The sequence below is a fragment of the Eumetopias jubatus genome, unplaced genomic scaffold (assembly GCF_037043125.1).
Source record: "Eumetopias jubatus isolate StellerSeaLion01/CBP00866 unplaced genomic scaffold, mEumJub1_p1.0 scaffold_145, whole genome shotgun sequence".
Classification (NCBI taxonomy): Eukaryota; Metazoa; Chordata; class Mammalia; order Carnivora; family Otariidae; genus Eumetopias; species Eumetopias jubatus.
Genome location: NW_028274951.1, coordinates 359415 through 375681, shown reverse-complemented (window position 1 = coordinate 375681; position 16267 = coordinate 359415).

Here is a 16267-nt window from a genome sequence, read left to right as displayed (position 1 = left end):
GTCGGTCAAGCGACTGCCTTCGGCTCAGGTCATGATCCTGGAGTCCTGGGATCGAGTCCCGCATCGGGCTCCCTGCTCAGCGGGGAGTCTGCTTCTCCCTCTGACCCTCTTCCCTCTCGTGCTTTCTATCTCTCATTCTCTCTCTCTCAAATAAATAAAGAAAATCTTTAAAAAAAAATACACAGTTCAACATAGGGTTTAAGCAAGTGAAAACAAGACTGATTGGAGGAGTTGGGTGGATTGAGGGAGTGGAGGTTATAATGATGAAGACACAGTGTAGGTTAGAGGACTGGAGGTATCAGAGAAATATGGAGCAGTCTCACAGTCTGAGATCTTAGGATGGGTCTGAGAGACAAGGGAGTCAGGCTAGTGGATGTGCTGTCTTACAGGTCTGTGAATGATAGGTGACAGATGGAAAGAAGTTGATAAGCTGGCATTAGGAGAAATAAATTTAATCCAGAAACACAAATGATAGGTAAACTACAAAGCCTTGGAAAATTTAAAAACAAAGGCAGTAATTTGAGCCGTTACAGTTAACCCTTATATTGTGCTTACTAAACACCTAGCCTAATGCTAAGCATGTTACTTATTTTAACTTATTTGATCCTTATAATGACCCCATAAGGTAGGGATAAACCTATTTTATGAAGAAATAAACTGATGCACAGAGAGGTTTAGAAATTTGCACAGTGTTACACAGTTGGTCAGTGATGGGACCAGGCTTTGGACCCAAGCAGTCTGTTGCTGGAGTTGGGGTCCTGAACTAGCTCGCTATACTGTCTCATAAACTGAAGTTGGATATTTTAAAAATTATTTTTCTGAGTGTCAATCTCTTGGAAGTTAGTTCTTTTAAGAAAAAAATCAAAAATTAAAAACAACATTAATTTGTTCTCATATGACTTAAAGCCCTGCACATTCACTCTATGAAATTTGGAAAATACAGAAAAGGACAAAGTATACAAGAAAAATAGTTCCTTGTAATCATAGTCTTTTTAGTTGGCCTTGTAGGGCTTGGTGTTACACGAACATGATAACACCCCTACTCTCTGGGAGAAGGGGCTATGACCAAGCTCCACCTGTAGCTCAGCCTCTGACAGGCATTAGCACGTCAGGTCCTTGGGGGACTCATACTTCTCCCACTTGCCTACTGCTTGGGTAAGAGCATTCCCTGCTAGATCTTGGGAGTTTTCTCATTGCCCCTAACCCAACCTTGTGGGCCCTTATTTGTTCTTCTCTAGAAAGCCATGTTAGCTGCCTACCCTTGTCACCCAAAGCTGCAAGAATTGTGGAGGGTCTGAGATTTTACTGTACTTGCAGGCTGACAGTCTGCTAGATTCCTGCATGGTAGTTGTAGACATGAGACTCCTGGATCAGAGACAAAGGACTTCATTACTCAGAACAGGCAAGTCATGAGTTTCCTGTTCTCCAGGACAACACCCCCACCCCCCAGCTTCATGGGGGCAGTGTGGCTCAGGTGGAGGCTGTTCCTACAGTGGGCTCAAGTCATAGCTGAGGAATCTCAGGGGAACCCACAAATGGGCTTCAAGCAAACTTGTCTGTGCTTTGCTCTGTATGAAACAGACCTGCTTCAGAGAGACAGCGTCTCTATTTTCCAAGGCTGTTTGCTATCCAGACATCCTTAATAAGATAGTCCAGGGGCTCCTGGGTGGCTCAGTTGGTTAAGCATCCAATTTGATTTCGGCTCAGGTCATGATCTCAGGGTCATGGGATTGAGCCACTTGTTGGGCTCCACTTTCAGTGGTTTGTCAGCTTGGGATTCTCTTTCCCTCACCCTCTCCCCCTCCCCCCTGCATGCATGCATGCTCTCTCTCGAAAATAAATAAATCTTAAAAAAAAAAAATCCAGAACAAGGTCTATCCCTGCCTCTGAGATGCACAGAAATGAGAGAGGCCCATGGAGCATTAGCTCCCGAAGCAGAATAACATATTTGAAGAAAAATACATTTAATTGCCAACAGATATTTCTTACCAAAATAACAGAGGAAGTGTGTAAATCTTATGGTAGATTGATTCCCCAACACTTAATATCATCGTAATGGTTATATACTTATTACGTTATTACAATTGTTTAATAATTATATTATTAAAACACTTTTTGGGGACAGTAGGTCTCAGATGGTTCCAAGGATCACTACTGTTTTGTATCAAACATGGTTGCAGTGTTTAGCTCATATGTCATAACACTTAAGACACATGTGTTAGGTGTTTTGGGAGCCCTTAGTATTCCTAAGTTCTGGTTGGAGACAGGCAGGATTTGGGCTCCAGTCAGAGATAGGAGGAGACAAGCTGAAAGGGTGTTACACATTCTCATCAAAGCACCTGTTCTTTTTATCTGTTACAAGCTTTCCACGTAATATTTGATGTGTAATAAGAAGATTCTTGCTTACAAAAAAAGACTATTGCTCAGAAAGAGAGAAAGAAGGAAAAAGAAATTACCATTAAAAGGTGGCTGTCTGGGCCACCTGGCTGGCTCACTTGGTAGAGCCTGTGACTCTTCATCTCAGGGTTGTGAGTTCAAGCCCCACACTGGGCGTGGAGCCTACCTAAAAAAGAAAAAAGAGGGGTGGTGGTCATGTTTTGGTATCCTAAGTGGTTTGAAAGTTGTGAAGTGCGGGTTTGGAGAGTTCTTTAGGAAAGCTGGAGTGTGTTTTTTAGTAGTATGTTTGGGGACTGTTCATATTTCATCTTACTTGAGTCATAACTACTGTTAGATCTGATGCGTTAAATAAAATACAAGCGTCATTTACTCTGGTCCACCGACCTCCCTACTGGAAACACTTAAGGTGTGCTGACTCCACACCTGGGGACATCTTTTAACCGGCCGAGGGCAGTCCTGTGTAAGACTGGGCTATAAGAGCAGGCCCCTCCAACTCTTTTATCGAGAGACATGGATTTACTTCTAATTTTGTTTGTTGTATTCCATGTACGTTATAGTATAAAACAACAATGTGAATCTTTGAATTTAGGTATGGATTCAATCATTTGGTGACTTTTCAGGAATATAAGAAAGTTGTTTTTATTCGTTTGTTTGTTTGGCTTGTCCAATAGGTTTCAAGTTTAGAAGCCTGGCCTCTGGTTTGGCCCTGAGGTCAGAATGGTCAGAATTTGTTTTATATTTAAAACAAAATTGTGCAGAAAGATGGTTTATTATATTCCAGGCACATGAAGTAATGGCGGTTTTATCTAATGTGAAGAAAGAAGTGTAGTACATAATCGATAACCGTGCACTGCGCCTGGCCTTGGTTTCTGCTGCGGGCTTTGCTCAGGGAGTCCCTGGGCTGCTGGCGGGAGCAGGGGGGACACGGGCTTCGGGAGCTGGAGGTGGTCGCTGGCAGAAGTCGGGGAGGGGGCACTGGCCGCTGCAGGGCGCGGGGAGAGCGGAGGGGGGCGCTGGCGGGAGCGGGGGAGGGGGCGCTGGCCGCTGCAGGGCGTGGGGGAAGGGGGTGGGGACACTGGCGGCTGCACCCCTGGCTGCGGGAGCGGTGCAGGTGGCTGGCGCCCGGGGACTGGGGGCTGTGTGTGCTCGCGGGGTCCGTCGCTCCCATGGCTGCTTGGCCCCGGACCGTGGTCGTCCTCGAGGCCCTTGCTTAGAGCCACAGACAAAAATTCATCAATCTGTGTTTTAAAACCCGTTTTTGTTTTTTCTTTAAGATTTTATTTATCTGGGAGAGAGAGAGGCGGTGACAAAGAGAGCAAGAGAGAGTACAAGCGGGAGGGAGAGGGAGAAGCAGGTCCCCACTGAGCAGGGAGCCCCGCGTGGGGCTGGATCCATGACCTGAGCGGCAGGCAGGCACTTGACGGGCTGAGCCTCCCAGGCGCCCCTTAAAACACTGCTCTGAAAAATGTTTTCGTGACGAATTTTTTTGGTTTTTTAAAGCTTGATGGTATTCTACATAATTTGGTAAAACAAAGGTAGTCTAAACATGACACTGTAAAGCTAGTGTTTTCTGTCTTCCTTATAAATAGAAATTTCTTCCCTTTCCAAAGAATTTTTGTGCTTTCTTACAGATAGAAGCCTAATTAATCATGAGATGAAATGAAATACAGTTAGATCTCCATTATCTTTTTCAGGGAATCCGAGCCCGAATTTTAGAAACTCTGGTCATGCTTGTCCTGCTTGCGCTCCTCATCCTGGGGATGGTGTGGGTGGCCTCCGCGCTCGTTGACAAGGACGCCGCGAGCATGGAGTCTTTGTACGGTCAGTCGGCTTCTCTCCGGGACCTCGAACTGGCCTATGACTACACGTTCGCTGTCGTGAACGTTGTAGTGATTCTTTGTGTGGTCAGCCCTTGTTGTTAATTTACAGAGTTAACAAGTCTTTAGACAGGTTTAAGAACATAAATGAGTGTTCCTGTGTTTGCTGTATTCAGAACGAGCAAGCAGCTTTTAAGATTTTTCTTTGTTTCTTAGTTGGTTTCTGTTCTTAAAATTCCATGGAGACTTTTTTTCTCCCTCCAAACAGGTTTTGCAAAAGGGGTATTTCCTTTTCTGTTTTAGATCTTTTTATTGTACAATTTAGAAATTATATGGTTTAGTAGACTCAAATAGACAATTATGGTGTTTATCAAACATTATAGTCAACCTATATCTTAGTGTACAATATTTTGGATTTACTAAAATATATTTGTGTTTCTTTACAGATCTCTGGGAGTTCTACCTACCCTATTTATATTCCTGTATATCTCGGACGGGATGTTTGTTACTTCTCTGTAAGTATTTTTCTGGCTTAATGTTGATGGGAAAATGGAGTTCTTTGTTCTAGAAAATTATACTAAGGTTTCCTGATGAAATTACTTAACAGCTTGGAGATGTTTTTAAAATTGGCCCTTAACTTTTTTTATGTTAAGATAAATTTTGATAAACTGAAGCCATGAAATAATACTCATGTGCTGTTCTGTAAGGAAAGCCTCTCTTGTGGAGAGACACACACACAGGCCCACACTCACTGAAGCATTAGATTCTACTTTTGAGTGGTAACATAGACCCTGTGTGGTGAATTTGTGGTTTAATTTAGTTAAAATGTACTCAGTTTTACCTGAGGCATTACAGCATATCTCAGGGATATTATAAGCAGATAAATGTAGTTAAAAGGAGTTAAGATAATAGTTGTTTGGTTCTCAACTCCTTCAGTACTTGAAATTTTAATCTGTTCTTTAGTTTTTTTTTTTAATTTTTTAAGTGAAAATACTATTATTCAACTGCTAGAGTCTTGCACGTGCTAAGCCTTCTTCAGTCTTTGGGTATCTTTCATCTTTCACCTGTCATCCTCTCTAGCTTCTTTATTGATGAAGGCTCCTCTGATAAAACACTGAGAGAATCTAAATTTGAGGCAAGACTTTTCTTACAACAATCGTCTTGGAGTCTGTTCTGTATTTTGCACTAGCCATTTATCAGCCTCCTCTCTGTGACCTCTCCTGCAGTGTGTACCCCTGTTGGCCTTTGCCGCATGTTCACAGTGATGGGTCAGTTGCTGGTGAAGCGAACAGTAAGTGTGTCATCTTGTTTGTTAAATGTGTTTACATTTGAACATCTTTTAGGTTGTGAATTAGCAATCAGAAACATTAGTGTATTTCTGTGGGCTTGTGACCTCCTTGTTATTGTTGCTTTTATTTTAATCTTTTTCATCTCTGGAAACAAATTTGTTTTTGCTTTTAAAATACTAACTATAGACACTCAGGTAAAAATTCTTCTAGCAAATTTTAAGACAAAATTTACAAATACTTACAGGTATTTTAGGTGTCTGTTGTATCAGTAGTAACTCTGTTATGTTTCAAAATTTACCACATATATTCCTTGATTTACAGAGCAGTTATGTCTCTGAGAAGTTGTCTGCATGTTACATTTTGATTATACTTTTCACTTGAATCTCAGAGTTGCCATATATTCATTTTTGATTTTCAGTTGGTAGTAATTCTTAGCTGCATTTAAGGAACTTGCCATTTACATTCTTTTCATGGGTCCTCACTGCCTACAGACTCAGGTCTGAATGACTCACAGCCTCTTCCCTCGTCCGCTGACCTCCAGCCTGTGCTCCTGCCCCCGCGGCTCGGACTGCACAGTCGCTGCTAATGGGCTGTGCTCCCAACGGGCCGCGTGCTTTCACTTAGCAGGCGTGTCCGGGGCTTTCTCCTATCAGTGCCCCCTGCCTGCTCCAGCCGCCTGACCGCCTCCTCAAGGCCTGGCTCTGATGTTGCTGCACCCACTGCCTACTCTTGAACCTTGCCTCACCTCTTCTTTAAGTTGAGATAATCAAGCTCCTTTCTCTGCACTTTTCATATTCCCCTTTGTTAGTACCTATTAAATTATTTTGGTTATATGTTTGTCTTTCCTATTGAGGTGATTAATCAGAAAAAATTTGAGGAAATATTGTAGTAGACATTGCTTTAGTAATGCTTGCTTAATTTTGAAAGATTTAAAAAAATAAGTGACAAATAATTTTTTCCTGTCTTTTAAAAAAATAAAATTGGATTATTTAACTTGCTACATAAATGTATACACACTCAAAACATGCTATCAAATCTTGAAATTCACTTCCCTCTTGAAGAGGTTTCATGACACTGCATTCTTAATTTTTTCCTGATTCTCTGGCAGAGCTTTTCTTTTTGTTTTTTGGTCTCCTTTTCCGTTTTTATTTCCTAGCCCCCTAAGATAGGCAGATGTTCCAAGTTCTGTCCTTGGTCTAAAGTTGCTCTGCTCTGTTCTCCTTACCACCTCTGCCACTTTCATGACACTTCTAAATGTGTAGCTCTAGGGAGCAAAAGGCACCGAAAACAAACTACACCACATTGTAAATGCTATACCCGAATACTCAACGGAGCTGAAAGCTCAGCTTATAGAAAACCAAACTACTTACTTAGTGCCCTTCCCAAAGCTGATTTTTGTCCTAAACTTGTCTCTTTATTAACATTATTCTCGAAACTTTAATTATCTTCACCTCTTTTCTTGTTCCTAACATCCAATATTAATGATACTCAATTCAGTGTAGGCTCTATGTTTGTGATAAGTACTATATTTTACACACATTTCATTTAATTGTGTTAACAAACCCATAAGTTAGGTGGTGGTCTTATTTTATGGCTGAATTAACTGTAGTTCAGGGAGATTAAGTCACTTGTACGAGATTACAGATCAGTCATGATGGGGTGGGATTTGAACCCAGAGACTGGTTACAGACCCTGGGCTCTGGACCACTGTTTTGTTCTGCCATAAGCTCCAGAATACTCGAACCGCTTTATTGCTGAGTGTACTTCATACCTCTTCATCTCTGTGTTTTGCTTACAGTGTTTTCTGATCCAAATGCCTTTCCCCTTTTTAGTAAGCTAAGCTATCAGCTAAGAGGCTACTATTATGAAAAACACTCGCCAAAACTTTTTTCTTCCCACCTAGAATTTGGGGGTCTTTCTTCCTCTGAACTTTTGTAACATTTTATTTTTGCTTCAGTTATGACAGTTATTTTCACCCTATAATTATTTTTTTGAGTTCATTCTGTTTTTCCTGGACACTAGAACGTAAGCTGTTTGAGGTCAGGGACTGTGTTTGACTCATATTTAGGTCCCCATCAGCTCAGAGTGTTTAAGAGTATAGGCTTTAAAAGGCAGATAACTTTTCTTTGCCAAACCCTTGTTTCTTGGCATATTATAAGATGGGGGTGATAACAGTCTGTTTTTCATTGGATTGTTGTAGAATCAAGGGGATGAGGCACACAAGCATTTAACACAAATATCGGTGTGCCATTCATTGTCACTCACTCACATGAAGACAGACCCATGGTGGTAAGTCACTGATGGATAGTTTGCATCGTAAGAGGAAATCTTTTTGTATGGGCTAGACCTTAAGAAAAGTAAAAACTGGATTGTGATCCAAATGGTAGAAATGGTGAGAATATTGGTGGGAAAGAAGCTTGATATCATGACCCACAAAGATAGGGCCCCTGCCTACTGTAGGCTCAGACCTGTCTTGGATTAATTTAGCCCAGTCCGCTGCCTGTACCGGTGCTGTCCATCTGCCCAGTCTTTCCCATTTAGGACTCAAGGGTCATCTCCTGGGGGAGGCCCTCAGTGGTGGCCTGCTGAAGTGGGTCACCCCACCCTTTTCTCCTAGGTCGGTCAGCTTTTGTACTTATTTATTTGTGTGTTGGTATTTATTCTTATTTTACTATTTTATTTTGCTGTGCGTGTTAAACCTGTTGATAATAAGGGATTATCAATATTTGTTGAAATACTGGGAATTATTGGATTGCTCTAAATAAATTTTATAGAAATTAGGCAGATTTGATACCTGATAGGAGTTACATGCTTTGAGACTGCTTTTTATGAATGTACCTCATCAGGGAGCTGAAAGAATATACATATATAGGGTTTCTACCCTTTTGCTTTGTTCATCAACTTCTCACAATTGATTGTTTTGTTGGGAATAAGTAGTTTGGGTTTGAATGACATTAAATATATCAGCTCTGGGCTTCTTTTAGATTTTCCCCAGAGCTAGGAAGATATTTAGGATCATTTCAAGAAGGATACCTCTGTTAACAAAGCTAGAATTAAACATATTTTAGCCTTTATCAGTTGTGAAGATAGTGCAGATCATATCCTATGTAATTGGTGATTGATTAGTGGTTCTTGTTTTTTACTAGTGTTGTACGGTATGGTAGTGGGTGGGGTATATACAAGCATATTTCTCTCGGGTTCTGTCTACAGAATGATTTTGATAATACCAGTATTATCGGGTCGGAGCTGGACGGGCTCTAGTCTGTGGGGGCACTGGCTCAGGCTCTCGAGCTGCTTCCACGGCTGGCTCGAGTCAGCACTGGGGCAGGTTCTAGTGCGTCAGATGGTTCTAGATCTTAGCTGCCACCAGGGCGGGCCCAGCCCCATGCCTCCTGCAAGGTCTGGTGCTAGAGATGCTCTAGCTCTGTATCGCCCCCTTGCGGACTGTAGGTGAGATGCTGACCTACTGGTTGGGCTGGGAGCTCCGAGGGCAGGGAGGGTGTCTGGGGGTCCCCTCTGAATTTCAGCAAACAGACACAGGTGGGGATGCCGCACGAGTGGATGAAAGAGTGAACACAAGTCTGTGGCCCAGATCTCTCTTCTGTAAGCAACATCCCCCACATCAAGGGGCTGCTGGGGGATCCCTGTGATTCACTACAATGTGAACTGATACCACTACCAGGCACTGTTCTGGGGTTGGGGACCCAGCGGTGAGGAAGCACGGTCCCTGCTCACGTGGGGCTGGCCGGAGCAGAGGTCAAACGAGGACTTCACGTCCCTGGCGAGAGTCTCTGATCAGGTGGGATCAGGTGCCGGGAGCAGCGGTTCAGGCCCTTCCCCCTTTCGGGCAGCTCAGGACCGACCTGTATGAGGCACGAGGTGAAGGTCATGCAGGATCCTTGGGCTGAATCCCCCCGTAGCCATTACCCCCAGGTAGCCGGTCCCGTCACCGCCCCGAGTTTTGTCATCCATGAAATGGGCAGGGGGGGAAAGCCGTTCGTGGGTTCAAGAGCCTTATCCAAGTGCAGAACCGGATCTAGATCATCTCTGGAGGGGGATTCAGCTCTAGTACCAGCCGCAGAGCTTGAGCCAGGTCCAACAGCGATGCGAGCCGCAGCTCCCGAGACTGGGGCAGCTGCAGCTTCAGCTCTTGCGCCAGCTCTGGGATCAGAGCCCGGTGTGGAGCCTGAGCAGCTCCGACACCAGCTACGGAACTGGCCAGCCAAGGGCCAGCACCTTCATCATCACACCCTCGCCATCGTGCGCGAGGTCAGGAGAGGGGCTGGGGACCGAGAGGGTCCCTCCTGGGCAGGTCACCCCGTGTGCTTTGGTCACTCCATTCAGAGCTCCCCCTCCCCACCCCTCCCACAGGTCACAGCCCCGGGCGTCCCCACCCCTGCTTCCCAAACAAGGCTCAAGGTGGACAAGCAGACCATGGATGTTGGAATTCGAGACTTGTACCTTAAACACTGTATACGTGTTGAACCACAAACTCCCCTTTATGGATTCTGTTGCAAATAGGGGATTATGGACACGGGTCTTCCCTCCACAAGCTGGGATTGAGCTGCTCACAGTAGGTGATGGGTGCACCTGCAGGCTGGGATGGGTGCTGCGCACTGTCCTCCCAGACAGGGGTGCCGTCACCCTTTCCTCCAGGGGACCTCCGCTTCCTCACGTTCTCCCCAGGGCTGCTGGTCCCCAGACCAGACACCTGCCGGTCTGAGGGTGACCAGCGCTGCCTCCATAGAGTTTTTTTTTTTTGCCAGAGTCCTTCCCTGGTAGCTCCGCTTCTCTGACTCCCCCCGTGCCTGTCCCCACTTGGACTTGCATGCGTGTGGTCTCTCCCTGTGGAACCCAGTGACTTGGAGCGTGGTTTGGACCAGAGTCCGCTGAAACCTTTCTCTGGCCTGGGGTTGTGAGCAATGCATTGCCCTTTGGGGTGTGTCTTCCAGCTTTCTGCATTTCCCTGGTTTCTGTGTGGGCCACAGGAGGAACCAGCCCTGTCCTGTCTGGGGTCAGGCTGAGGTGTCCCAGCAGGAACAGGGGTCTCGGCCCCAAGATTGTGCCCATAATTCCTAAAGTGGCCTCTCTGATTACGTCTGATCTGTAAGCCCCAGGCATTTCAATATCGAATAAGGGAAATTCTGTGTCCAATAAATACAGAAGGAAACGAGTTCCCTTTGAAAATAGGGGGGCAGACGCAAAAGCCCCTATTGCGTGATTCCACGTACAGGAAACACCCAGGAAAGGAACAGAGAGAGAAAGCAGCTTAGGGGTCGCCAGGGCCTGGGCTCGGGGAGAAATGGGCAGGGAGGCGTTCTGGTTCAGGGTGTCCTTTGCGGAAGCAGATATTGTGCAGCAATGTTCTGTGGTGCGGTGGCACAGCATTGGGAATATAATTAATGCTCCAGACTTGTCCAACAGAAAACAATTAATTTTATTTAAAATAAATAATAAACAGCGTAGAGGATAAGGAAAGATAATATAACAGTTAATATGTACCAGAGAGAAAGAACACAGGGGGAGGGGATGAAACAATCTGGCGGGGCATCAGGGTCGGGTGATGGAAATAAGGGTAATTGTACAAGCGGCTCTCCCCACGAGGATGTGGGCTCTGGCTGTGGTTCTGGGAGCCCTGCAGGAACAGGAGGATGGGCAGGGCCAGATGCAAGAGCAGGGACAGGGGCCGGATGCACAGTAGGAGCTGGGTCATGGGCAAGTACAGGAGCACAGGCAGGGCCAAGGGAAGGGCCCGCGGCCCTGGAAAGCAGGGGAAGGGGCATCGGCTCTGGCAGGGGCAGGGGCAGGAACAGGGACCCAGGCAGGGGAAGGGGCATCGGCTCTGACAGGGGCAGGGGCAGGAGCAGGGACCCAGGCAGGGGAAAGGGGAATGGCTCCGGCAGGGGCACGGACAGGGACACAGGTAGAGGAACGGACAGGTGCAGGGGCAGGAGGCGGGTCATGGGCAGGAATGGGTGCACATGCAGGGGCAGGGAAACGGGTAGGGAAAGGGGAAGGAGCTGGGTCAGAGGCAAGCACCGGAGCACAGGGAGGGGCAGGGCAATGGACAGTTGCAGGGGCAGAAGCCGGGACAGGGGCAAGAACAGGAATACAGGCAGGGGCAGGGGAAGGGGCAGGATCCAGGGCAGGAGCTGGGTCAGGGGCAAGAACAGTTGCACACGTCGGGGAAGGGGCAGGTGCAGGGGCAGAAGCCGGGACAGGGGCAAGAACAGGAATAGAGCCAGGGGCAGGGGAAGGGGCAGGATCCAGGCCAGGGGCTGGGTCAGGATCCGGAGCAGGGGCAAGAACAGGTGCACAGGCAGGTGCTGGGGAAGTGGCAGCTGCAGGGGCACGGGCAGGGGCAGGGACATGAGTGGGGGCAAGATTTGGGTCAGAGGCGAAAACAGGGACACAGGCATGGGCAGGGGAAGGGGCAGGACTTGGGTCAGGGGCCAGAACGGGAGCACAAGCAGGGGAAGGGGTAGGGGCAGGTGCAAGGGGAGGGACAGGGTCTGCAGCAATGGCACATACAGGAACCAAGGCAGTATCTGGGTCAGGGGCAGGGACAGGGGCACTGGCAGGGGTAGGGACGGGTCAGGATCCAGGGCAGGAGCGGGGTCTGGGCAAGGAGCAGGGCCACAGTTCGGGGCAGGCACAGGGGCCCTGGCTCCGGCAGGAACAGTGGCAGGAACAGGGGCAGGCTCTCCGGGCACAGGTTCTCGAGCAGGCCCTTCCTGGTCAGCGTCAGGCTCTCCGTGGGCAGGTGCCGGGTCAACTGCCGGCTCCTGGGCTCCTGCTGAAGTCTCTGCAGGCACCACCCCTCCCTGTAGAGCTGCTGATGGAGTTGGAGCCGGCTCTAGCTCCTTAGGTCGTGGAACATCTGTGAGAGGAGGAAAGCTCACCCCCGTGCCTGCTCTCCGTGGGTATTTGCAAGACAGAGCCCAGCCCAGAGCCTCCCAGAGAAGCCGCAGCCAGGAAGGAGCCCTCCCCGGGACGTCTCCCCGACTGCAGTCCACCCGCTGGGTGCTCTGCACACAGTCTTTGCTCCTGGCCCCACACCAGCCTCTCGGGGCTCCTCCCTGTGGGGCCTGCCACGACCCGTCCCCACACACCCAAAGGCACCCCGCCCCAGGCTTCTCAGCCTCGAGCTCGGTCTCCGTGGGCTCCATTCCTGGAGCACAATCCAGTCAATGACCACCAGGGACAGTGGTCTGGGTGGTGTCGGAGGCCTTCCCCCGCAATCCCCAGCACCTGCTCCTGGGGACCCCTGTGGGGTCACGCCCCACGTCCCGGAAATATCACGGCTGTCCGCCAGCCTCCTCCCGATTTCATCCGTGGTCTGCAAAGACAGGGACGGGTAGCCGGCCCAGAGGCATCACAGCCCTGCCCAGCCAGCCTCCCTGTCCCCCTGCCCTGTCCCCCTCCTGCTCCCAGATCAGACACACCTGTGCGTGCCCAGCCCTGCACGCGGTACAGTGACCCCCGCTCCAGGGCAATTGGGATAAACCCAGGGCAGAAGCTCGCATCCGCACACACCCCGTCCCACCCAGCCACACTTGACCTTGAACAAGACCTGCCCACTGGGTGTCTGACCCCTCGTCAGCCTGCTCTTGAATGGGGTTGGCCCACCCTACATGACCCCTCTTCACACACACACACACACACACACACACACACACACACACACACACACACACACACACACACACACACACACACACACACTGGGTGTCTGACCCCTCGTCAGCCTGCTCTTGAATGGGGTTGGCCCACCCTACATGACCCCTCTTCACACACACACACACACACACACACACACACACACACACACACACACGGGTGGGGACCTGGGGCTGCACAGGTGGATTAGACCCTGTGGGGCTGGGTGGCCGGCTCTGGGACTCCTGGTGTCACCTTGTGGTCTTTCCGACCAAACGGCCAGAGGCGGTGGGGAGCCCTGAAAGGACATCTTGAGACAGCATTTGCTGGGCGCGCTTTCTTCCGTCGGCAACCTCCGGATCTGGGAACACAGCACGTGAACATCTTGGTTTCACTATGTCCAATGTAATGAGCTGGGCCGGGGGCTGTCTCTGGAATGTGGGTTCCTGGTTACCTGGGTTCCAAATTCTGATGGGCTCTGTTGTCAGGGAAGTGAGGTCACCATGGCCGGGGTCCCCTCACCCAACTTCCTCCTCAGACAAGTGCCCCAGCCGCGAGGGCCCCTCCCCCAGCTGTTCAATGCTGACCCCCCCCATGCCCCATCTATACAGTGACACCCTCACACCCCACCCCACCCACAGCCCACGGAAGGCCTGGGTGCAGCCCTTGTGTGAGGACACAGAGCTGGGTTCAGCCTGGGCTCCTGCACGTGCCCAGGGCTGTGACCCTCGACAGACTCTGTGCAGGCCCTTCTGCACTTGGGGTTTGGCCCCTTGACATGCTTCACTTAGCCGCTGAGGCAGAAATGCAGTCCTGTGCTGAGCCCTTCCTCCCAGCCTGCTGTGGCCTCGCCTGCTGTGGCCTCGGCGTGGCCGTGAGACGAGCCAGGACGTGGCCGCCCTCGGTGGGAGGGGGACAATGGCAGCAGAGCCGGCACGAACCAGTCACGGACAGTCACCCCCCAAGGCGGGCGCAAGCTGCGGAGACCCCCGCCGCCCAGCAGGGCCGGCCTGCACCACCTGACCCCATGCTGCCCAGACGGGAAAGCTAAGTACATTCATGTCGGTTCATAGCACAGAGATCCTGTGGGTGGTCCTTACGTGGTAGTAGCTGACTGATGCCATTCTACTGTGTTCTCCTCGGGTGGCCCTAACCGCACCAGCGAATTGCATCGCCAACTACATACTGGTGACTCCACGTGTCCGGCTCCCACATCTCTCTGTCCTCTGAACTCCAGCCCCCGACGTGGCATCTCCGTTTGGGGGTCCTGGGCTCCAAGCTCAGCCCCCGAGCCTGCCCGGGGCTCCCTGTCCTCGGACTGAACCTCCCTCCACGGCCTGTGCTCTCCCCCCCCTCACCCTTCCCTCCGCTTCCACCACTCTGGGGTTTTTCACAAGTGGTCTCCTCTTCCGCGGAAGCCCACCCAACTTCCCTAACTACCTCTGTGCCTCAGCTCTCTTCCGAATGTCCCTTCCTCCGAGAAGCCCTCCCTGACCCCTCCTGCTCCACCCGGCGTGAGTCAGACCTGCCGTTGTTTTGCACTCTCTCCAGACACTTTTCCCCGAGTCTGCGGTCGTGTGAAGGGCGGCTGTGCTGGTGCGAGCCTGTCCTGGCATCAGATCTCTGAAACTGAATTTGCCAGTTTGCCTCTCTCCGGCAGCTAGCACGTGCCTGGCCTGTCACGGGTGCTTGGAAATGTTGGGCAAATAAGTGGAAGACTTCCTGAGGAAGTGTAGGACGTCAGGGCCCACGGGGACTGGTGGCAGACGCGCTGTGGGACGCATACAGAAGGACGGCGTTGGTCCAAGAGCCGTGGTCTACTTCCCAGCAGAGAAGTGTGGCAGACTCTTTCCCCCACGTAATCTGGAGGGCGTGGGCAGAATGGGTCCGGTCGGGCATCCTCCTGCCTGGCCAACACCTGCCCTCCTACCGCCTTCCTATCCCCATCTCTCCAAGATCATAAAGGCGCAGCCACCTCCCTGCAAACTCACATCACGTTGTGTGATTTTTCAGGATGCTTTATCCCCAGCCAAGGTGCTAACACCCCCGGGAATACATTCACTGAAATTTCCCCCCCTCCCCTTCCCTCTCTTCCCCTCCCTTTCTCAAACTTAGGGAAATTTAAGGTAGGCAAGGAAGGGCGGGCTGATTGAAAACTCAGCGGGTGCACGATTGCCAGATTCTTTTCCTCTCCCTGTTTCAGAGATCTCGATTTGGAGCCCACAGATTATTCTCTGTCCCTTTCTCTCTCTGTGCCTTGCATTTCCTGCTTTCTATCCCTTGCCCACCAAAGAATGTGTGAGGGGGGCTTGTTCCCTCCCGGGGGAGGGCCCCCTGGCTTTGCTGGGAAATCCCTGCTCCCACTCTGAGGTCTGGCAGGGACCAGGTTTGCTTAGAGCTGGAAGGGATTTGCATAGATTTGAGTCTGGGTTTCTTGCAAGTGTGAAGTCCTTCTGGAAGGAGGGTGCACCTGGTGGGCCCCTGAAGGCATGGGGCGGGGGATGGTGAGGTTCCAGGTGGGGGTGGTGAGCACCAGGGCCCTTGGTGCGCTCACCCTCCTCCCAGCTCGCACATCGCCATGCTGTTCTCTTGTGTTCCCGGAGGAACGATGTCCTTGCCCTCACCCCTTGCCTGGCCCCCATCATCTGGGAAGGGACCTGCAACACTGACGTCCTGAACGAGCAGTTCTAGCTGCAGAACGTCACCATGGGACTGTCGGTGTGTTGAGCACAGAGTGGGGGGACCCCGTCCTGGGGATTAATGCGAAAGTGCATGCATTCAGCAGTCTTACTGGGCTCTCGTGGGCCCGGTGAGGGGACAGCCCCTGGCTCCCTCTCAGGAGGCTGCCCGTCACAGTGGGTGACAGCCCCCGCCTGCTGCCACTCCCCTCGGACAGACACAGCCCTGACCCCAGGCCGCTATCCTGCTGAGTCAAGGGGCAGAGCACCCCAACAATGGGGCTTCCGGGGAGCCCCCCACCAGAGAAGTGGAAGGGGGTCACGTGTGCCCTCTGGATTGGTAGCGAGGAGATGCTTGTCGGGCTGGCCCCTCCTGTGTGTCTCTTAGAGGATGAGGCTCAGGAGGGCACAGCCTCAGACAGCACTC